This window comes from Trichomycterus rosablanca, chromosome 23 (assembly GCF_030014385.1).
Source record: "Trichomycterus rosablanca isolate fTriRos1 chromosome 23, fTriRos1.hap1, whole genome shotgun sequence".
Lineage (NCBI taxonomy): Eukaryota > Metazoa > Chordata > Actinopteri > Siluriformes > Trichomycteridae > Trichomycterus > Trichomycterus rosablanca.
Window position 1 is genome coordinate 6,582,121 of NC_086010.1, and position 24,168 is coordinate 6,606,288.

General features: G+C 39.6%; 1 long non-coding RNA gene across 1 annotated transcript in view; it reads left to right on the plus strand.

Annotated features, from left to right (window-relative positions):
• LOC134301322 (uncharacterized) overlaps positions 1 to 24,168 on the plus strand; it is a 53,919-nt gene that overhangs the window by 3,003 nt on the left and 26,748 nt on the right. The window contains exons 2-5 of the long non-coding RNA XR_010007437.1: positions 234 to 318; positions 962 to 1,002; positions 2,211 to 2,312; positions 18,388 to 18,547. This is a non-coding gene — a long non-coding RNA (uncharacterized LOC134301322). The remainder of the gene's footprint in view (positions 1 to 233; positions 319 to 961; positions 1,003 to 2,210; positions 2,313 to 18,387; positions 18,548 to 24,168) is intronic.

Genomic DNA, 24,168 nt, shown 5'->3' on the forward strand with positions numbered 1-24,168 from the left:
GGTGAATTGGAGACACTAAATTGTCCAAGACAGTGTTCGATATAACCTTGTGAACTGATGAATCTTGTGTAACTGTTTCTGTCATTAATGTAACCAAAGTTTTAAAACATGATGTTAAAATCCTAATAACACAAACTCAGAGCTATAATCACAAATAACAGTTTGATAAAAATCCAAACTAAATTTAAACTTCATTAAATGTAAACACTTTTATTCTCCACATTTCCCGGCAGTGGCACTCTTGTGTTGATGAGGAATCCCTGAAAGTGGCTGAATAGCTTTTACCATGCTGACTCATCACAGGAGAACTCTGCGGAGGTGAATTAATAGTACACACGATACTTGCACTGCACGAGATGTTGCAACACAAATCAGTGGTGATGAAACACTATTACCAAACCCAAAGCATTCACCTGAAATAAACAGGGTGTGTATGAATGCTTGTCTGCCTGGGGGCATTTCTCTTGTAAAAGTAAGAAAGGCAGAAGACTCCTAAGGTTTTACTGGAATCACAATGCAAATATTTGATTTTATGGTCACAAAATGCCTTAAAAGAATATTGTAGGATTTATAATAGTCTCATAGTTTCACATTTATAAAGAATTTTATAAATAAACAATTTTATCCCCATTCTAGTATCTTAAATTCTTAAACCTCAACCTGTTGGTGGAACAGTGTCAGGAGAATTATAGCTTACATACAGATAACCGAATCTCATGCATGTCATTCTCTACAATGAATCGGCATCCAGTCTGAGGTGTATTCCTGAACCCATTCTGCCTAATAAGTAAAAAGTGCTTGAATGAAATGAAAGTGAACAAAACTTAAATATCTTTCTATTTGTTTTATTGGTATTGTTGTAATCACTGCAACAAGAAATAGTTTAAATCTATAATTAAAATGTACAGTGCTTTTAAAAATTAATTGTCTTTCTAATGTCCTGGTTTTGTATATTTTCCAGTTAATTAATCGGATTGATAAACATCACAGTATTACACAAAGGTAAGTTGAGTAAAAACACATTTTCTCAAACATAATTTTATCTACTAATAGATGGATCAGTTATCCAAAATACAAATTTCCATTTATAAAAAGTAATGGTCTACTTTGTTACTCTATCAACCAGTTAATTTGGAAGCCGATTTAACTAATTCAACACAGCCAGATTTGATTTCACCCAGCCCTGCAGAAAATTAATATCAGTAATAATGACCTTTCAAAGTCAAGCAGTTACCTCAAAATCTCTACAGGAACGCTATGCTATGATTGAAAGAAAATTTAGATGAGCTGAGAATTGATTTTAGTTTATTTTTGGCTTTGTTACACCTTTTTGTAATACAGGCAAATTCCTGTTATTCTCCTGTAAAACCAGTGTCTCAGCTAAAAGAAAGAACAGGCTACTTGTATCGTTTTACTCCCACATGTAGTTTTTCTTCTTTCATTTTTCTCTTACAATGCAGTCTGTCTCTTAAAAGATAGAGATTACCTCTGAAGGTGGCACAGGCCATTGTCTGTAAAAGCTGTAGGCGACCGTTTTATTTATTTCAGAATTTAGGTATTTTAAAGAGTTTCAATGTGGCATTTGAACTCATTGCCTACCTAGTATTCATAGATAAAGTATGCAAGCCATTTGAATGACTTTCACCGCCACTTATGACTCACCAACACTAGTTTTATGTAATAACAATAGAATAACAAATTGCAGTGTGTTTGACTGGTTAAAGGCTTTGAAAGAAATCCAGCTCACAACACTGCTTTTTATATGAGCTAAACCAGTGAGAAAGCAGAAAAAACAAAAACCTGTGGAAGCTCCTAACAGATACTACATGATGAAATGAGGAACTAAATTATTTATATCGCAATGGCACACATAGTACTGCCAATTACCACTGATGTGACGTAAACTGAATCTACTAGAGGTGCTGTACAATGCTGACCTAGTGCTTCAATCACAAAAAGTTACTTTATTGTGAAGATAAATCCATTGGTGAATGTAGTCTGGAAAATCAGAAGTGTGGCCTGCTTGTTTACACTTTCAAAACTGGCAAAACATAGACCCACCCACACAATCATTATCATAACTAACTGTTGGCTAATTACCACAGACTGACTAATTCAGAGGAATTAACAACCATACTTCTACAAGGGAAGATAATACACTGTTATATATTATTTTTAAATAGTTTGAATTGTAAATTGTGACTCTTTAGGTGTACAAAGCAGAGACCAAAATGGCATTCTGGAGGATGAATCTGAGTTAGGTGGATGTCAGAGCAATATTACTGTTGGCTGCCACAGTGCCAACTGTAAAGGTTGGTGGAAAAGAAATAATGCTCTGGGGTTGTTTTATGGTGGTTTGATGTGTTCCTCTTGTTCCAGTAAAGGAAAAGCTTACTCCTCCAGTATTTATTTCTGTACCTTTAACTTTATAAAAGTTTGGGTAAGTCTTATCACCCAACATTACAGCCAGGTCCTGGGGCTGAATGGAAATGAATCACAATCAAGGTCCAACATCTAGTGGAAAGCTTGCTAGTAAAATCTATATTAATGGCACTAGTTTTGTCTGACAAACTGATGATCAGGTATCCACTCAATATTAATCATAATTTTAGCCATGTACTGTGTATGCTTAAACTTCACATTTAAATCTATAGATATTAATATGAAGACAGTTCCTCTTTTTATTCATTTAACAACACTTTTACAGTGATTTTGTGACTGGGATTTCTACTGCTTTAGTTGCCATTGTTTCACCTTTGAGCAAAGTCTTTAGCCCTTAATGCTTAGATGTATACTATCACGATTGTCCTTAGTTTTTTTAAGTGTTGTAAATGTAAATGAATTACTGTGTAAAGCCCAGCAATGACCTTGCTCTACCGATACCCTGAACTATAGCAGTTACGAGTTTTGTTACTGGGTCTAAATTATTTATTTAATTTGAATGCTTGTACTATGCCGATGCCCAACAACTGTACTACAGTTTGACCACTCACAGTGCTCCCAGTGAGAGAATTATTAGTTTGTATTGTGTGGGAGACACTTTAAAAATTACTGGAAAACTTAATTCAACTTATCTAGTGAATCAGAAATCTGACATTCAAAAACTCCTTCTCAGTCCTGTGTAAACATCTATGCTCTCACGGAAGTGACAGGATATTGCTCATTTACAATATTACTTTTCTTAGGAAAATCCTTTTACCTTTTGATTGGGAATAAGGCACAAACATGCACAAACACATACATCTTGGTATGTGATACTGCCATTGTTAAATTACCATCAATGCTTAGAGGCTCACTGGCATAAATCACTCACTAGACTGCATACCAGCACCCAGCCATGCCTACTTCCCAAAAATGTTTAAAGCCGCCTCTGTGTGTGTGGGTTTACAATTGTGTCAAAGGCCCGCCTTTACATAACTTTTAACTGATGATGCAACTACACCAAGACCGGCAAACAAAAAACGTAGATCCTTATTTGCCTAGTGGCACGTTTGGACTTGCTCCACTACTCCACTACTAGTGTTAATATAATATTACAAAACAACAGAAACTCAGATCATTTTTTTTGCCTTATAATGTGAAATGCTGTACTAATGACGTGAATGTTAGCACATTTTTATAAATACACAGATAAAAAAACATATATATTTATAGAATACTTGTACAAGTAAACATACATACTTAAGTAGTAAATACCTTCACCCCCTCAGTTTACAGATGACTCAGTAGATAAACCTGCTCTTGAAAAAGGGATTCCCCGGTGTATACCACTCACACACTCATACAGCATTACTGATTTGTAATAAAATAGCTACTCTTACAACTCACTGAGAACAGCTTCAGTCTCTGGAGGCTTCTGTTTTGTCAAGTTAAAATCAATGTTTTTCATTAAATTCCTTAGAGATGTAACGGATACTTTATAACACTTCAAAATTGTCACACCAGGGATGGACAAATAAATCTGTTGTTTAGCAAACAAATTCTCCAATGTGTTCATTGTGTTCATTCATGCTTTGGTTGGCTGAAAGCTTCTCAGTTAACATTTTACCTAATTACTTAGGATATTATAATGAAATCACATATATGATCTAAATTAGAAATGTAAATTTGACATGATAGCTAGGATGATGTCTGACATTCTAAATCAAGCTCTATTTGGCAACAGCGCCCCGTGGGCAGCGTCCTGTGACCACTGATGAAGGTCTAGAAGATGACCAACTCAAACAGCAGCAATAGATGATCGATTGTCTCTGACTTTACATCCACAAGGTGGACCAACTACAGGGGTTGGACAATGAAACTGAAACACCTGGTTTTAGACCACAATAATTTATTAGTATGGTGTAGGGCCTCCTTTTGCGGCCAATACAGCGTCAATTCGTCTTGGAAATGACATATACAAGTCCTGCACAGTGGTCAGAGGGATTTTAAGCCATTCTTCTTGCAGAATAGTGGCCAGGTCACTACGTGATGCTGGTGGAGGAAAACGTTTCCCGACTCGCTTCTCCAAAACACCCCAAAGTGGCTCAATAATATTTAGATCTGGTGACTGTGCAGGCCATGGGAGATGTTCAACTTCACTTTCATGTTCATCAAACCAATCTTTCACCAGTCTTGCTGTGTGTATTGGTGCATTGTCATCCTGATACACGGCACCGCCTTCAGGATACAATGTTTGAACCATTGGATGCACATGGTCCTCCAGAATGGTTCGGTAGTCCTTGGCAGTGACGCGCCCATCTAGCACAAGTATTGGGCCAAGGGAATGCCATGATATGGCAGCCCAAACCATCACTGATCCACCCCCATGCTTCACTCTGGGCATGCAACAGTCTGGGTGGTACGCTTCTTTGGGGCTTCTCCACACCGTAACTCTCCCGGATGTGGGGAAAACAGTAAAGGTGTACTCATAAGAGAACAATACATGTTTCACATTGTCCACAGCCCAAGATTTGCGCTCCTTGCACCATTGAAACCGACGTTTGGCATTGGCACGAGTGACCAAAGGTTTGGCTATAGCAGCCCGGCCGTGTATATTGACCCTGTGGAGCTCCCGACGGACAGTTCTGGTGGAAACAGGAGAGTTGAGGTGCACATTTAATTCTGCCGTGATTTGGGCAGCCGTGGTTTTATGTTTTTTGGATACAATCCGGGTTAGTACCCGAACATCCCTTTCAGATAGCTTCCTCTTGCGTCCACAGTTAATCCTGTTGGATGTGGTTTGTCCTTCTTGGTGGTATGCTGACATTACCCTGGATACCGTGGCTCTTGATACATCACAAAGACTTGCTGTCTTGGTCACAGATGCGCCAGCAAGACGTGCACCAACAATTTGTCCTCTTTTGAACTCTGGTATGTCACCCATAATGTTGTGTGCATTGCAATATTTTGAGCAAAACTGTGCTCTTACCCTGCTAATTGAACCTTCACACTCTGCTCTTACTGGTGCAATGTGCAATTAATGAAGATTGGCCACCAGACTGGTCCAATTTAGCCATTAAACCTCCCACACTAAAATGACAGGTGTTTCAGTTTCATTGTCCAACCCCTGTAGTTAGGAGTGTCTAATAAAGTGGACAGTAAGTGGACACGGTATTTAAAAACTCCTGTGTCGGACCCACTCACACCAGCACAACACACACTAACACACCAGCACCATGTCAGTCACTGCAGTGCTGAGAATCATCTACCACCTAAATAATACCTGCTCTGTAGTGGTCCTGTGGGGGTCCTGACCATTGAAGAACAAAGTAAAAAGCAGGTTTAAAAAGTATGTAGAGAAACAGATGGACTACAGTCAGTAATTGTAGAACTACAAAGTGCTTCTATATGGTAAGTGGAGCTGATAAAATGGACAGTAAGTGTAGAAACCAGGAGGTGGTTTTAATGTTATGGCTGATCAGTGTGTATATATATTTGTTCTGCTTGCTGGTTATATTATCCACTTGTGTGCCTTTTTTAATAAAGCTACACTTTACCAAAACAGCTTTAAAAGTGTATAGTGTGACTACTCTCTTGCTGAAATGTTTGGTAAATTTGGTCTTGCGACACAGTAGTGCAGCAAGTAGTGTGGGTGCTGCACTGTCTCATGTTCCTGGGGACTAGGGCTTGATTCTTCAGTTACTGTCTACGATGTACTAAATATTTCCTCAAGTCTGGATAGGTTTTATATGTGTTATTAAGATTCCTCCCAAAAACATTCAGAAAGTGACCTGGTCATTCTAAATTACCCCAAAGTGTGTGTAAATGAGTAAACTGTTATATGTAAGTGTGTGTGATACCTTGTGATGAATTAGTGCCTTCTAAATTGTTGGGTTTCTTTGGACCCACCATTACAATATGCTGGATAATGGGGTTATTAATGCATTTTGGAGAAAAAATTAACTGTAAATGCTCTCACTGGAGTCTTGGAACTTTGTATCTCTTTCCCTAATTGGAATAGGGGCAATTAAAATGTTTTCCTATTGTATATCTTTAGATCTGAACATAAGTGTTTTGGAAATGCTCAGTTTACATGAACATTTGTGGGTGCATGTACATGTGGGAGAATGTGTGCCTGCGTTCCTTCAGGATGTGATTCAGAAGTGTTGAAGAGCAGGCTGTGTGGCGTGTCTCTTATCTAAATGTTTGAACAGAGTGGGATTTCTGTAATAAATAATCTCATTAAGGTTATAAATATACTCAGCATATTCAGATTCTGCCACCTCATTTGACCCTTCAGTTCTCAGTATTATTTCAAATTCTATAATTTAGTTTAAAACAAGATTAAAATCCATGTAGTTTTATGAATATAGTGTCTCTAATGACCACTTTGCAGTTGTAGCGTAGTGGTTAAGGTACTTGACTAGTAATCAAAAGGTCGCTGGTTCAAGCCCCACCACTGCCAGGTTGCTGCTGTTGGGCCCTTATGTAAGGCCCTTAACCCTCAATTACTCAGACTGTATACTGTCACACTGCTGTAATTCGCTTTGGATAAAGGTGTCTGCTAAATGCCGAAAATGTGAATGTAAAATATGTTGTGCCATGAGGATTTTGTTCACTTAGTGTCTTGCTCTCTTGTTTCTAAACTACTCATTACAAACTTTCAGTTTGTGACTCTTGTAAATCTGGAAAATTAGACGTTTGCTCCTGTAGGTTGCTCTGAAGCACAGTGGCTTTTCTTGCTTATCACTAAGAAAGCTTGTCTTAAAACTTTAAAGAGAACGTGAAGTATTAAGTTCCCCCTTAAACACAGAACATGTACTCATAGCAGCAGAAAAAAAGCTACAAAAAAGAAGTGAAAAAGACAAAAGACCTTGCACTCAACTATCTCGTGTTTCCTGGTTCTGGTGTTCATGTTCCGGGGGACTGGGGTGTAGTGGTATCACTGGAGAAGTGGCTGCGTGCCGGTGTGTAACGGAGCGAGCCGATTACAGTGTGTATCAAAGCGATTGCCACGCTCTCAGGAGAGTGAGAGGGACTTTCCCAGCCTCTGGCCCTACGATGCTCAAATTTTTACCAGCTAAAATGGGGCTAAAGCTGAATGATACTGGTTTAACGCTTTATGACAGAAGAGACAGGAAATACACAAGGTAATATCGCCCAAGTGTGCCCGAAAATATAAATATTAGGATGTCTAATGCAGACAGGTTGTGTATTGACATTAGCTGGCTTGCCAAAGGCGTTTTGGGGTCAATCTCTGGGTCAAGCTCATCTCGCTTTGCCCTTAAAGTACGGTTCCTCACTAGCCTCTGGTCTGAAGTGTGAAAGTCTGCGTGCTATCTCATCAGTTCACTGGTTTGGCCAGAAATGATCGCCAGTGCTACCACACGGACTGTAGATTCAAAGACCTAGACTATCTATTTCTTTCACTTTCTTAATCTCTTCTAGGCATTTTCTCATGTCTACATTAAATTAAAATAGGTGAAATTACATTAGATTTTGAAGCACCACTGGCACCACTTAATAATTATACTCTAAGCAGGACGAATTTCATATCTCGGGGTAAAGTTAGGCTCATCATTATGCAGGTATGCGTGTGTCTATAGGAGCAGCAATCTTAAACATGATTATGTGGAGGACCTCATGAATCGATGACAAAATTTCTTGAACACTATTAATGCACAGGAGTAATGCAGGGCCCTTGTGGGCACGTTTGCAGCATGACTGACAGATATACAGACACAAACAGGAAATGGGTCACAGGGAAGCATTTTTAAGAGGTAAGGTTTCACGTTCTTGGAGTGATGTCTTAGAGCTGGACGTATTTGTTGAACACACAGAAACATGAAACCAGATTGTCCATTTTCATCCCTTTTCTCTCCCTGTTCCTATTACTGCTTATCTGATTTATTTTGTATTTGTTAAGTGGATGGCTCTCTAATGACCCTGCTCATTTAACAGACTGAATTCGGTCAGTCAGCATACTGTTCATACACACAGCCTCTCTTCATACACACAATCACACATTTTTTTAACTCTGTCATTGTCTTTCAGACTGTACTTCCAAAGAACTATTGGTAATTAAAAGACAGCAATTAGACCCCAAAAACAACTATACCCCTACCAACCCCAAAAACAACTATATGTTGCGTGAAAGCGTTTTAGTTTTACTCCCACACGTAATCTTGAGACTTTTAAAGTGGCTTGATTTGTTTACTTCCGTAAACATTGTTTACATTGCTGATATCTTGGCTGGACATAATGGTGTACTGGGTATTTAAAAATGTCACTTTGTTACATTATTTCGGTTTACATAACAAAAAACAGCTTTGCTAGATTGGGAACTTCCAGTAACCATGCCCTGTGGCATGCAGTGGAATATTCAAATCAGTTCTTGTTACCTCACTATACACAGGTACTTATCTTCAGGCCTGTTATGGCACAAAGTTCCATTCAAACTGGATCAAATTCCATGGATCATTCCAGTTTTGGCACTATATTTGGCCACATTTGGCCAAGTCCATTGTCAGTCCTATCTGACCTATTTATCTGATTCAGCTAGTGATAAAAAACCACCAGGAACCTCCATTATCCATTTCATTGGAGGCCTGGTGACATCACCAGTGAGTCTTTAAACACTGTAATGCCATTTCATTCAAGTTTTATTTGTCTTTACAGTTTTTACTGTCTTGTTATATTACTGAACCATGACATCAGTCCTGCTGCTTTACTCGGCATAGCTAACCAACACTGGCTATAATGGGTAAGGCAGACTTTCAGTCAGTCTCCTTCAGCTGCATAAGTTATATATTAGGAATCCACTGTTTGTAACAGATAGAGTAAATGAACCGGCTCTGTTTATCTTTATTGGAGAGTGGAAGAGAGAGCAAAAGGAAAGCAGAGAGGGGAGAGAGGGGTATTCTTTATTTAAATCCTGCTTCATCAGTGGGAAATGTTTGGAATGTATTTAGAGATCTGTCTCTTCAGAGCTTACACTGCGCTACTAGAAATGTGCATAGACTCTTATACAATCTTAAACATAGACCTTGTCTTAGACATGTGACCTTGTATTCAGGGGGGTGAAAATGGTTTGTCGACACCCATCATAATTATTAAGGTCAGGTGTTTCAGCTACAGCGGCTATTAGCAGGTGTATAAAATCAAATGTATAACATACCGTATATTTGATGTTTTCATGTTATGTTATTTTCAGTCATTTTCTGTTTCAGCAATGACTGCGCCCCGTGCACAAAGCAAGGTCCCTTATTCATGGTGGAGGTAGTATACTGCTCTAAGCCGTCTTGCTTCCAGTGGAAGTGATGCATTGCGTAAAGTTGATTGAATAATAAAGAAGGAAGATTACGTCCAATTCTTTTAGCACATCTTCAAATCATCAGCAGTAGGGTTAATCATGGAAAGGGAAAAGGCCTTATCCAAACTAGAAATGGGTGTGGCTGAAACACCTCATCTAAATAATTGGGAGGAATGACCATATATTTTGTGTACATATTTTTTCATAGATTCAAAATATTTTGCACCCTGGAATAATAATAGTAATGTATTTAATACTAGTGTTAATAATATTCCAGTATGGGCTTTATATCACTTTACATAAGCGGAACATGCGTCCAATTCTGCGTGCCATATTTTGGTGCTACCTCTTCTGTATTTGCAGATTAACTCAACACTTATTACAGTCGTACACAATCATATACGAGGGTTTTTCAAAAAAGTTGCCACACTTTTCCGCACTCTACTGATGCACCACTGCTTTTACATCATCATCACATGAAAATCTTTTTCCCCTAAAGCTTTTTTGAGCGTCCAAATAGGTGGAAATCAGATGGTGCTAAATCCGGACTATAAGCGTCTCTCAGTCTCTCAGACACGACCAGTTACTACTCATCCCACCCTCACCGTTTCCAACCAAAATACAAAAGTGTGGAAACTTTTTGAAGATCCCTCGTAAATATTAACTTATGTTTCCGACTGTCATGCTAGAACAAAAGCTACACAAGCGTATCTGTATAAATGGAAGTTTTGTTAGAACCAATGTGCTGTAGCATTTGGGACGTTTCTCAAATTGGCTGATGCATTTGGAAAACACTACCCATACATAGACTTAAGCATTTGGGACACAGCAAATGTTTGTCTGGCAGGTTTTGCCACAAGGTAATATGGGTAATGTAGTTGGTTACGCCCTCAGCTTCTCTTTCTCCAAATTATTTCAGCCAACATTAGTCGCTATGATGAATCAAACTATCATCTCCATGACAACTCGGGGCCTCAACAGCCGTGTTCCGCACCAAACACGCAACAGGCTCCTACGCACGGCTGCCCGAAATGGTACTCTATGTGTGTGTGTGTGTGTTGTTAATACACAAGAAGTGTTAGAGAAACAACCTAATTAAAGATCTGTGATTTATGCAATAACTGTGACTTGTTTACAACTGCTGTGTACCTCTTTATTTATAAAATGCATAATTATAGCCATATCATAGCTTGTTCATAAAATTAGATGTGCTTTAGATTCTACATATAGAATCTTAATCAATTTCAGAATGTATTAAATGTTATATCTTTGTGTATGTGGGGTATAATTATAGCAGTTGGACCTGGTGAGACTTAAAGAAAAAATTGAGGAAAATTGATTAGCACTTGTATAGAAATGTATCAATGCAGAACATTCAGGGAACAAATTATACGAGGGTTCTTCAAAAAGTTTCCACACCTTTTTAACCCAATTGATTAAGAATTTCAAAAACAAATGGCATCACTTTTCTACACAGTCACCTTCTGATGTATTTTTCCCAGCGTCGTACCAGCTTTATATTGCCATCAGCAAACATGTTTTTGGTTGAGTGTGTAGCCACTGATGCAGCGCTGCTTTCACATCATCATCAAATGAAAATCTTCTTCCTCTTAAAGCTTCCTTGAGTGTCCAAAAAGGTGGAAATCAGATAGCGCTAAATCTGGACTATAAGCGTCTCTCGGTCTCTTAGACACGACCGATTACCATTCCACCACCCTCACCGTTTCCAACCAAAATATAAAAGTGCGGAAACTTTTTGAAGATCCCTCATAAAATAAGTGTAAAAATCATTACACAATATTCAAAGTTGAATGCAATATAATCAAATTCAGACTTCTTATGGACAGCTTCACAAGGTAATTTCTGGGCAGTTTATTATAATCATTGTCCATGCTGTTTGTGTTGGTGAAATTTTACCCCACAAAGACCTGTGTAGAAAAACTCTCAAATGAATCCTAATACATTCTACCTTTTCTTATCAAATATTAAGATGTTTGAGGGATCTTCAAAAAGTTTCCACACTTTTATATTTTGGTTGGAAACAGTAAAGGTGGGAGGAGTAGTAATCGGTCGTGTCTGAAAGACTGAGAGAGAGCTTAGAGTTTGGATTTAGCGCTATCTGATTTCCACCTTTTTGGACGCTCAAAGAAGCTTTAAGAGGAAGAAGATTTTCATTTGATGATGATGTGAAAGCAGCGCTGCATCAGTGGCTACACACTCGACCAAAAAAATTTTTTGCTGATGGCATTAAAAAGTTGGTACAACGCTGGGAAAAATGCATCGGAAGATGATTATTTAGAAAAGTGATGTCATTTGTTTTGTGTAAAAAGTGCAGAAACTTTTTGAAGAACCCTCGTATTTCCTTTTTTAATATTTTGAGTGGAATTGCTCAAATTGATTGACGGTAAGGTTCACCTGAATTCGCCTTACATTATCACTACAGCACAAAACCTCATACTCAGCCACATGCAAACACATAAGTGCATACCTGAGTGAGTAGATCCCATCTACACATCAAAACAAAAAGACAAACTGAATGTGACAGATGCAGACAGACTTGAACACTTAGCCCCCTGCCATTTCCCATCGCACTCACACACACACACATTGACCCTCCATGCTCAGGCCCGTAAGGACAGCTAGATTAAGCTCATCTTGCATTTCAAGGCTGAGTTAAATAGCGGGTAGATGCAGATCTCTCTGTAGTTTTCTCATTTTCTTCTAGTAGTACAAAGAAGTCCCCTTACACAAACACACACAACGTCATGGGGGACTTTATTCACTGTTACACAAGCCCCCATTGGAAACAGGATGCTGCCTTATCGACACACAGATAGTCACAGTGAGCGAACATCCAGACAAACTCTTTAGGAGCCCGACTCTGAGAGCTGGTGAATATGAGGCTACACGTGTAACCGTGTCTGTGCTGCTGCGGTAATGAAAGTGTTAAAAGCAACACACGGAGAGCTTTTTATTCAGAACTGTGAATCAGCATCGAAAAAAAGAGAAGGAAACTGCTGTGGTTGAACAGACACATTTGCGCATACAGAAATAACTCAATCAGAGTAAGCAATGGGTTTCATTCATGAAAAGCAACAAAGTCTCCGCCCAGACAAAGCCTGTTATCATCCTGTCATGTGACCCAGAGCGAGAGTTGAGGATGTCGTTAGATCTCGTCATCGCTGGTTCCAGTTCCTCGGTTTTGTGAAAGTTGGAAACACCACGAACGTCACGTGGACACAGTTCACTTTCCATTGTGCGTAACCCACCCCCTCACACACACACACACACACACACACATACACACACACTTTGAATAAAAAGTACTGTGGAGTCACCAGCTGCCATCCAAACCGCCCACTGAAGGCACCATTGCAACAAACATCTTTCCATCTTTTTTGCGCAAACACATAGACAATTAAAATGACAGCTCTGTGGCATCGTGGAAAACAAAAGAAAGAGAGGCGTACGGCGTCAAAGAGATGGAAAGGTGTGTTTGGTCCCTAATCTGAGCTAAATGTATTTTAATTTGAGGAACCAAATGTGTTTTATACTCACTTCTCTTTCTCTATTTAAACTCATACTGACAGCTGGTATATTTATAGCTGGTTATACATTAAAATGATTTATTTTATATTGATAAGGTGTAGAATCTCATAAAGAACAATACTTTTATGGAATTACCAAGTCTGTCCTGTCATTTATCCAAACATGGATATTGTGTGTAACCTGTCTGTGTGAGGTTAACTATTTCAGTTCTTTTCGATCCTGTGGCAGAGACCGAAAGCACGTAGGTGTGTGTCTGTGTGTGTCTATGTGTGGCTAGAGACTCATGATCTAACTTCACTTCCCTTTTACTCAGGTATGTCAGCAGGGTCACATGAATGTGGTCAGATGATTAATATGAAGTATAGCCAAATAAGGTTACACTCTAAAAAGCTTGTAAACACCTGTCTCACCCACCTCTAAATATGTAGAATAAAATACACTGCATGGATTGCGTTCCCAGTAGTAGCTGAACTCATTGCTAACGGGTATACACCGATCAGCCAATAACATTAAAACCACCTCCTGGTTTCTACACACACTGTCCATTTTATCAGCTCCACTTACAATATAGGAGCACGTTGTAGTTCTACAATTACTGACTGTAGTCCATCTGTTTCTCTACATACTTTTTTAGCCCGCTTTCATGCTGTTCTTCAATGGTCAGGACCCCCACAGGACCACCACAGAGCAGGTAGTATTTAAGTGGTGGATCATTCTCAGCACTGCAGTGACACTGACATGGTGGTGGTGTGTTAGTGTGTGTTGTGCTGGTATGAGTGGATCAGACACAGCAGTGCTGCTGGAGTTTTTAAATACTGTAACCACTCACTGTCCACTCTATTAGACACTCCTACCTAGTTGGTCCACCTTGTAGATGTAAAGCTCATCTGTTGCTGCTGTTTGAGTTGGTCATCTTCTATATCTTCATCAGTGGTCACAGGATGCAGCCCACGGGGCGCTGTTGGCTGGATATATTTTTGGTTGGTGGAATATTTTCAGTCCAGCAGTGACAGTGAGGTGTTTAAAAACTCCACCAGCATTGCTGTGTCTGATCCACTCATACCAGCACAACACACACTAACACACCACCACCATGTCAGTGTCACTGCAGTGCTGAGAATGATCCAACACATAAATAATACCTGCTCTGTGGTGGTCCTGGGAGAGTCCTGACCATTGAAGAACAGCATGAAAGCAGGCTAACAAAGCATGCAGAGAAACACATGGACTACAGTCAGTAATTGTAGAACTACAAAGTGCTTCTATATGGTAAGTAGCTGATAAAATGGACAGTGAGTGTAGAAACCAGGAGGTGGTTTTAATGTTATGGCTGATCGGTGTATATAGTAGAATTGTTCATCTGGAGGAGTTTAGTGACTTTGGATGGCATTTTAGTCAGTTTGTTACATTTCCACCCATGTGAGATGCTCCTGTCAACTGTAGTTGCAAGTTTGAAAGATCTGAAACCATTCGATGTGGTAAATGTATAATAACAGAGGCCATTAGTAACGAGACAATTTCTTTTTTTTACTGCACTGTATTCAGACATATAGTCCACTCGAATTGGTGTAATATGTTTCATTATATGCAGCAGTTTAGTCATGAATAAGCTGTAGGAAAGATGTTCAAAGTGTAAAGATGCAGAGTGCAAAGTGTCTATGTCCATATGTGTATGTATGTGTATGTGTAGATTCGAACAGGAAAGAGGGGTGCTCTGTTCATTTTGTTTTTCATTGTGTCATTTTTTTCCGCTGGAAATACTGTTGTCGTCAGAAATATGACTCACATGTTAACAAAGACCCGCTTTCTGAATGGAGTTAGTGAGACCCCTCAATCACACACACCCTCACACATCCATGCTGCACACATACAAATGGATACGAGCTCGGCCAGATGCACTGGAAAATACATTTTATTTGCTGCCATGGAAGCTTGTCCTTACATGCTCTCTACATAGAACAGTGAGAATTGGACTATAAGTACTTGAGCTAAAATAGTCATATGTTTTACCCTAGAAACTTGAATTGTTGATAGAACATACGTTATACGTCTAAAAGCTTGTTGGACCCCGTTCCATTCTTCTGGGAAACCCTTTCCACAAGATATTTTCCAAAAGTTTGTCTATGGGAATTTATGCCTGACTCACAGTCAGTGTTCCAATTTACTCTAAGGGTGTTCAATAGGGTTAAGTGCAGGATGGAGTTCCTCCACATCAGACTTGTCAACCCGTGTCTTGTCAACCTTGCTGGAATGGAAAAGAGCCATCTCCAATCTGCTGCCACAAATTCAAAGGCAAATGATTTATTTAAGAAAAAAAATTGCACCTATTAGCAATGCCTGAAACACCTGAACTTAGTAATTATTAGTGGTTTTGACATCCATCTAGACGTATAATTACGGTCCTACTAAATTCACGGGAAAAGTTGCTTAATTTCACGGACCTCATTTTTCAAAATTCACAGATTTCACAGATTTTTACAGAAAAGTGCCACATTTCACAACATCAATTAAATTCCACTCATAAATTGAATGACAGAATAAATGGAACCTACAATACACAGCATAGCAAACTAAAATACTCATCCGTGTTTTGACACCCCAACAATCCCCCCTGCGTCCACAGAATTGGTTGGGAGTTTTCCAATTTCAGTTATCCGAGTTGTGTTTTTAGCTGCTTTAGACTTCGACATCTAGGACATTTTGACTAACTGAATTGCCGTAGGATTGCTAGGACTGTCTTATAGTGCAAATTAACCAGTAAACTTGATGCACTTGAACGCTACGTGAATGAAAAATGTTAAATCACTAAACACAAACCTTAACTTTTAAATTTTACATCAAATTGCATATTACATTTCGCGGCTCATTTCATGGTCCGTGGCCCGATATTCGCAGCTGTGAATTAGGTAGGGCCTTACATATGAAGTACAACTACAGGTAAAAAAAAAAAGAAGCTAAAGTGGAAATATTCAGCCCAATGTAGCCATAAACTGTTTCAGGAAAATGCAACACAAAGTCAGGGAGTAAAGGAGCAACCGAGGCTTGTATTTTGCAGCCCGTGTTCTTGTATGACCTTTACCAAATGTCAGCCCGAACAGATAAGAAATGCTCGCCAAATGTTAGCGGAAGTGACGTGCCATGCACATTGAGTTAGGTAGCCTTGGGACTGACGTGCAATGCACATTAAATTGGTGTTGACGAATGTAGGTGTTCATACCACTGCCTGTTCCGGATCTACCACTATGGCCAGGAGTCCAAGACGTTAGGTTTCTAAATAGTTCCTTCGTAGAACCGGTCAATCTAAAAACATTTAATTTAAAATACAATATATGGCAAAAGTACCCTACATGGTCAAAAGTCCTCTCCTGTTCCAGCATCGCTGTGTCTTTGTATACAAAATGAAGTCCATACAGACACTGTTTGGTGATTTTTGTCTGGAGAAAATTCAGTGGCCTGCACAGGCCTTGACCCCACTGAACAATTTCAGTTCAACCGTGATGAACTGAAATTCTGATTATAACCCAAACCTTTTCATTTAAATCAGTGGCCGACCTCACAAATGCTTTTTTAAGTAAATGTGCACATGCTTCCACAGCCACACTCCAAAAACATGGCCTTATCATGTATGTAGACACCCCAACTAGAAGAAGGGCAATTGTAGACTTGTGGTTAAGGTACTGGACAAGCCCTGCCACTGCCAGATTGCTGCTGTTGGGCCCTTGAGCAAGGCCCTTAACCATCAATTGCTCAGACTGTATACCGTCTTACAGTACTGTAAATCGCTTTGGATATAAGCGTCTGCTAAAAGCCATAAGTATAAATATTATACATAAATATAAGAAGAATGCCTTTATTTGTCAAATATACAGATACACATGTAGAGTACAATAAAATTCTTTTTCCGCATATCCCAGCTTGTTTGGAAGCCGGGGTCAGAACGCAGGATCAGCCATTGTACGGCCTTGCTCAAGGGCCCAACAGTGGTTGCATAGCAGAGCCTGGATTTCAAATCAAATCAAGGTTTATTTGTCACATACATAGTCATACACAGTACATCTGGCAGTGAAATGCTTTTGGATTTGAACCAACAATCTTTCGAATGATAGGCCAAAGCTCTACCCAGTAGGCAGGCTACCACTGTCCATAAAGGTTCTAACATCCACTGCTAACATAGAACACATAAAACCTTTCAATCTCCAGACAAACACTGGCAGTAGACTGGGTCTTACTGGAGAGCAGAATTAATTTTGCACTGTCACAGGATGTCAAATGTCCACTGGATTACCACCCTGCTAGAGCTGCCTGTGTCCTCTGTAAGTGCTGTCATAGTGGAGTAAAAACATGCAGCAGCTGCTGTGGAGCGGTTAGCCAGACAAGCCCAAGTGCAACCAGGAGTGCTGAGGAGCATTGCCTTTTATAATCATATTTCAGTTTGGTTCAAATGTCTCTGGAAGAACTGCTTGTCAAGATTTTTTAATGGATTAATATTATCATGTCAAGCATCAGCTACATTTTTATAACGTACTACCATTGTTCTGTGTAAATCATAAAGTAAATCATACTTCACTATCAGTCAGTCTGATAGTCAAATCTGCGTTTGTGAGTGACAGGACAATGGTACAATGCTATCACATTAACACTTTGAACTACACCAGTTTTTGATGTTTCCTCTTAGTTCTTAGTAAAATAAATCTTAATTCTTCAGCAAACAATGACATTCTTTAGCATTGTGTTCTTAGCAAATGCCCAGTCCTGTTTTACCATGGTAGTGCCTTCTTGTCCGAAGTGAAGCCATGAAGGAGTTGGTCTACCAAGATTCCTCCCAACTCCTTTGTGTTCTCGGATGTACTTCACTGGCTTACACAGAGCCCTGACCTCAACTGTTCTTAGCCTCTTTGGGATAAGTTGAAACACAGACAGTGGTTATTTATTTATTTATTTATTAGGATTTTAACGTGTAAATGTTTTACACTTTGGTTAAATTCATGACAGGACAGGTAATTACTCATTACACAAGATTCATCAGTTCACAAGGTTATATCGAACTCAGTCATGGACAATTTAGTATCTCTAATTCACCTCACTTGCATGTTTTTGGACTGTAGGAGGAAACCGGAGCTCCTGGAGGAAACCCACACAGACACGGGGAGAACATGCAAACTCCACACAGGAAGGACCCGGACCGCCCCAGCTGGAAATCAAACCCAGGACCTTCTTGCTGTGAGGCTACCCACTGAGCCACCATGCCGCCCCTCACAGACAGTGGTCAGTAAAAATTAAAGTGGTCAGTAAAATAGAGGTACAAAAGAAGGTACAGACTAATATTTTAAAAGTGCACACTTGCACACTTTTTTCTTTAACAGAAAGAAATAGGGGGGCAGTCTGGCACTTTTATTAGATATATACAGTGTATCACAAAAGTGAGTACACCCCTCACATTTCTGCAGATATTTAAGTATATCTTTTCATGGGACAACACTGACAAAATGACACTTTGACACAATGAAAAGTAGTCTGTGTGCAGCTTATATAACAGTGTAAATTTATTCTTCCCTCAAAATAACTCAATATACAGCCATTAATGTCTAAACCACCGGCAACAAAAGTGAGTACACCCCTAAGAGACTACACCCCTAAATGTCCAAATTGAGCACTGCTTGTCATTTTCCCTCCAAAATGTCATGTGATTTGTTAGTGTTACTAGGTCTCAGGTGTGCATAGGGAGCAGGTGTGTTCAATTTAGTAGTACAGCTCTCACACTCTCTCATACTGGTCACTGAAAGTTCCAACATGGCACCTCATGGCAAAGAACTCTCTGAGGATCTTAAAAGACGAATTGTTGCGCTACATGAAGATGGCCAAGGCTACAAGAAGATTGCCAACACCCTGAAACTGAGCTGCAGCACAGTGGCCAAGATCATCCAGCGTTTTAAAAGAGCAGGGTCCACTCAGAACAGACCTCGCGTTGGTCGTCCAAAGAAGCTGAGTGCACGTGCTCAGCGTCACATCCAACTGCTGTCTTTGAAAGATAGGCGCAGGAGTGCTGTCAGCATTGCTGCAGAGATTGAAAAGGTGGGGGGTCAGCCTGTCAGTGCTCAGACCATACGCCGCACACTACATCAAATTGGTCTGCATGGCTGTCACCCCAGAAGGAAGCCTCTTCTGAAGTCTCTACACAAGAAAGCCCGCAAACAGTTTGCTGAAGACATGTCAACAAAGGACATGGATTACTGGAACCATGTCCTATGGTCTGATGAGACCAAGATTAATTTGTTTGGTTCAGATGGTCTCAAGCATGTGTGGTGGCAATCAGGTGAGGAGTACAAAGATAAGTGTGTCATGCCTACAGTTAAGCATGGTGGTGGGAATGCCATGGTCTGGGGCTGCATGAGTGCAGCAGGTGTTGGGGAGTTACATTTCATTGAGGGACACATGAACTCCAATATGTACTGTGAAATACTGAAGCAGAGCATGATCCCCTTACTCCGGAAACTGGGTCGCAGGGCAGTGTTCCAGCATGATAATGACCCCAAACACACCTCTAAGACGACCACTGCTTTATAGAAGAGGCTGAGGGTAAAGGTGATGGACTGGCCAAGCATGTCTCCAGACCTAAACCCAATAGAACATCTTTGGGGCATCCTCAAGCGGAAGGTGGAGGAGCGCAAAGTCTCGAATATCCGCCAGCTCCGTGATGTCGTCATGGAGGAGTGGAAAAGCATTCCAGTGGCAACCTGTGAAGCTCTGGTAAACTCCATGCCCAGGAGAGTTAAGGCAGTTCTGGGAAATAATGGTGGCCACACAAAATATTGACACTTCAGGAACTTTCACTAAGGGGTGTACTCACTTTTGTTGCCGGTGGTTTAGACATTAATGGCTGTATATTGAGTTATTTTGAGGGAAGAATAAATTTACACTGTTATATAAGCTGCACACAGACTACTTTTCATTGTGTCAAAGTGTCATTTTGTCAGTGTTGTCCCATGAAAAGATATACTTAAATATCTGCAGAAATGTGAGGGGTGTACTCACTTTTGTGATACACTGTATATTGCAACATTTTTAGAATTAATCAATTCATGAATCACAGTACTTTATTAGACTTTTATAAAACAATGCCTTGTTACCAAACTGAAAAGAAATTATGACAGAGTATAAAACATTGAAGAAAAAAGAAATAATAAAACCATTTTTGTGAGACAGCCAGAGAAAGGAGCGTGTTCCATCTGGAGTCTGGCTGCATTTCTTTTATTGCTGTAGAGAAAAGCCAGATCATGCTATCGTGGCGGAAACGTCAATATGCGTTATAGATTTTGTATTTGTGGTTTCCTTGATGCTGGCACTCTAATCTGCCTCAGTGCACAGAGGACTGAACACACACACACACACACACACACACACACATGAATAGTGAAAGCTTAACGTGACATTAAACAACAGTCTGATCTTAAAATGGTAAAATAAATCTTCACAAGAATGAAAAGTCTCAAAATGCTTTTAAGAGCAAATTTTTAGAACAATTACAAGTTCATAGCATTCTTTAAAGTGGCCCAAAATAAAATAAAACAAAATATGAAATTTAATATTTAAGATCATACTCCTCACAGATTGCTGATTCTAGAGAATGGATCCTGGAGGACATTAATAATCAGTGCAGAGTAAAAACAAGAGAGAGGGAGAAATACAGCGGTATCCTAAAACTCGACGTCAGTTGGTTCTGGGACTTGCATTGAGTTTTAAAGACACTGAGTTTTAAGGTATTTTTTCCCATAAGGATGTATGGGAAACCTGTTGATGCATAACGGGGTCTCGTGGACCTGCATATATTTTAGGCTAATGTAAAATAATGAGGTTGTTTTAGACACTTATACACTAAAATAACACAAATATAGTATAAAAAACATTGAAAAACAGTTAAAAACTATTAAGAAATACAATAAAACCTGCACTTCAGCTTTTTTTTATTGTTTCCTTATGCTTCTTAATTGTGGAGATGCTTGCTTCTGGAATACCATCTTCCGCTCAGTAAAGGTGCATTCACATGAGAAGCGGTACAGTAGCTTTTGCACTGGCTGTGGCGTTATTTCCTCTGCACAAAACTTAACATGACTTATTGTACCAAAACGAGCGAGGAATTTCATTAGTGGAGACACTTATGAGCAGTAATAATTAAGAAAGGTTTAGTGTTCCTGTGTCGTTCTTTTAATACATTGTCACTTCAGGGTTTTTTTTAATGATAAGCATTTTAGACTCTCTCACAGTTTCTCAGCACCCTGAGCTGTAACACAAGTTTAAAAGTGAAACAGTAGAAAATCCGGATGTGGAGCTTTCAGAGTGAATCTGACGGTTATTCCACACAAATGCAGATTTGTCTCATAGTCGCACTTTGATGATGTTTTACCGCACTGCTCAAGCCAAGCACTGAACAAAGTGGCTGTTTATTGTTCATTTGAAATTAAATAAATAAATAATAATAAAAAAATGCTGAACACGTTGAGTTTAAGAGTACAAGTTTCTTGACGAAGGCCATCGAGTTTCAAAGATTTTGAGTTTAGGGGACGCCGAGTTACAAGGAACTACTGTATAAAGCAATGTGACTTTGTAAGCTTTACAGTGATCATCTTTAGGGGGTTTAATGTTTTTACTTATCAGTGTATCTACCAAGCTACAGTCTGAACACAATCAATGACATGTTCTGTTTTTATGATTGTGGGACTTTAAATGTAAGCAACAATAACAAACCTTGGAAAATTAGTGGATTATCAAATACTGTATGTTTCTGGCTTTTTATTGTAGCATAGAAATCAGAGTGAATTATGGTATTGGGTTTTGAAAATGGGTTTTCATAACAGTTCTATGTCAAATATAGCAAAAACCTGTTATTGTAACTCTGGGTGAATTATCAGTTTGCAGCGACAGATGACGTTTGACTCAGGAATGAATCATTAGCAGGCAATAATCAGGAGTATTTCTGACTAGTTTTCTGGCTCAGTTGATAGTATTTGTTCAAAAGGACATCGGAATTTATCAAATAAGGGGAAACAGTCATACCAACAGTCACACCAAAAATAGTTGGTTGTTTCAATGACTTGTCTTGTGCATAAAACCAGACTGGAAATGTTAAACAAAGATTGTTATCGTTTATAAATTATGCCAATTGGAAATATAAAAGAAATGTGTTTGCCTAGCTAACACTTAGCAGCCACAGTCAGGTTTGATAGTGGTCTAAAGCCAGCAAAGATAAACCTGTGCAGAAGTGTGTGGTGGTGAGGAAATACAGATGAGCTGATGGAATCCCGTTGCTTGGTCAGCAGGAGGAAACATGTGGTCATGCCAGGACAGCAGTGACGTAGGAACGATCGCACACGGCACTTTCCACGCTCTGACGTAGTTTTGGGATTAGGATTACCCTTGGTTCAGATTTACACATGGAGGGAATTCCATTAAGAAAAACATGTAGCATCACATCAGGATACATCCAGTCTCACTTACATACTCATGAGCACATTGTAACTTTGGCTTAGCCCCAAGAGTTCAGGAAATGTCATTCAGACACATGTAAATAAATATATAGTCAACAAAATGATCTCATTAGGTCAGGCAACCCCGGTAAGCCTCTTAGCAGTCCACAGACGCACAGTCGTCCCTTAATTAGCTATTTACGGCATGGCCCACTCAACTCAGTCATTGAGTCAGGGAAAAGCCATGAGGCGGCAGGGCGGGGGATGCAGGAAAGCTGGAAACATTTAGCCAGTTTAGCCAGGACTACCCTAAGATCCTAAGATCCTCAATCCTCCTGTACGTCATACACACGTTCGCTAAGGCCAGCTTAAGAGTCTTTCTCCATATGTCTGTACTAAAGATGGACACTGTAGGAGAGGATTTGGACAGAGAAGCTGAAGACAGGGGCAGTAAGATAAAGGCTAATTAAAAATACACATTGCTTGTGATGTCATTATTATTTTGATTTTAACGTCATGTTTTACACACTTTAGTTACATTCATGACAGAAACAAGATTCATCAGTTCACAAGTTTAATGTCGCACACAGTCATGGACAATTTAGTGTCTCCAATTCACCTCACTTGGACGTCTTTGGACTGTGGGAGGAAACCGGAGTGCCCAGAGGTAACCCACACAGACACGGGGAGAACATGCAAACTCCACACAGAAAGGACCCGGATCGCTCCACCTGGGAATTGAACCCAGGACCTTCTTGCTGTGAGGCGATAGTGCTACCCACTGAGCTTCCGTGCCGGTGATGAATAAGTGTGTAGGGCTCTGCGGGCAAGATTAAGCATTTATGTTAATTTCTAAGCATGTTCTCCTTGCAGAAAATGCATCTTAATATTAATTTGTATAAACCACATCTAGAGATAAACTTGATGGTCATAAATATGTGTATAGAATAGCGGAATAGAATAAATGGAGGCTACAATATACAGAACAGCCTACCTTAACGGTTGAATGTAAACCTAAACATCCAGTGATGGTGCAAGGCTCTGTCTCAAATACGAAAACTCTTGTCTGTGTTTTGACACCCCCCTCCTTGTGTCCACAGAACTGGTTGGGAGTTTTTTAAACTCAGTTACCTGAGTCGTGTTTTTAGCTGCTTTAGACTTCAACATCTTGGACATTTTGTTCAAGCGATTGCTAACTGAATTGCTGATTTGTACACTAACACCATTTATACCTGAAAGAAGGTTTTTTACGCTTTTTGTAAGATCTGTCTTTCCCTATGTCGTCTATCTGGCCTCTTATGATCATATATACTTTCCTCACTTCCTGCTTCTGATGACCCTTTGTCCTTAGCACATACAGCTACCAGGGCATTCTGTCCCACCTCCATACCACTGATGAACTCTATGCATCTAATAAATATGGCT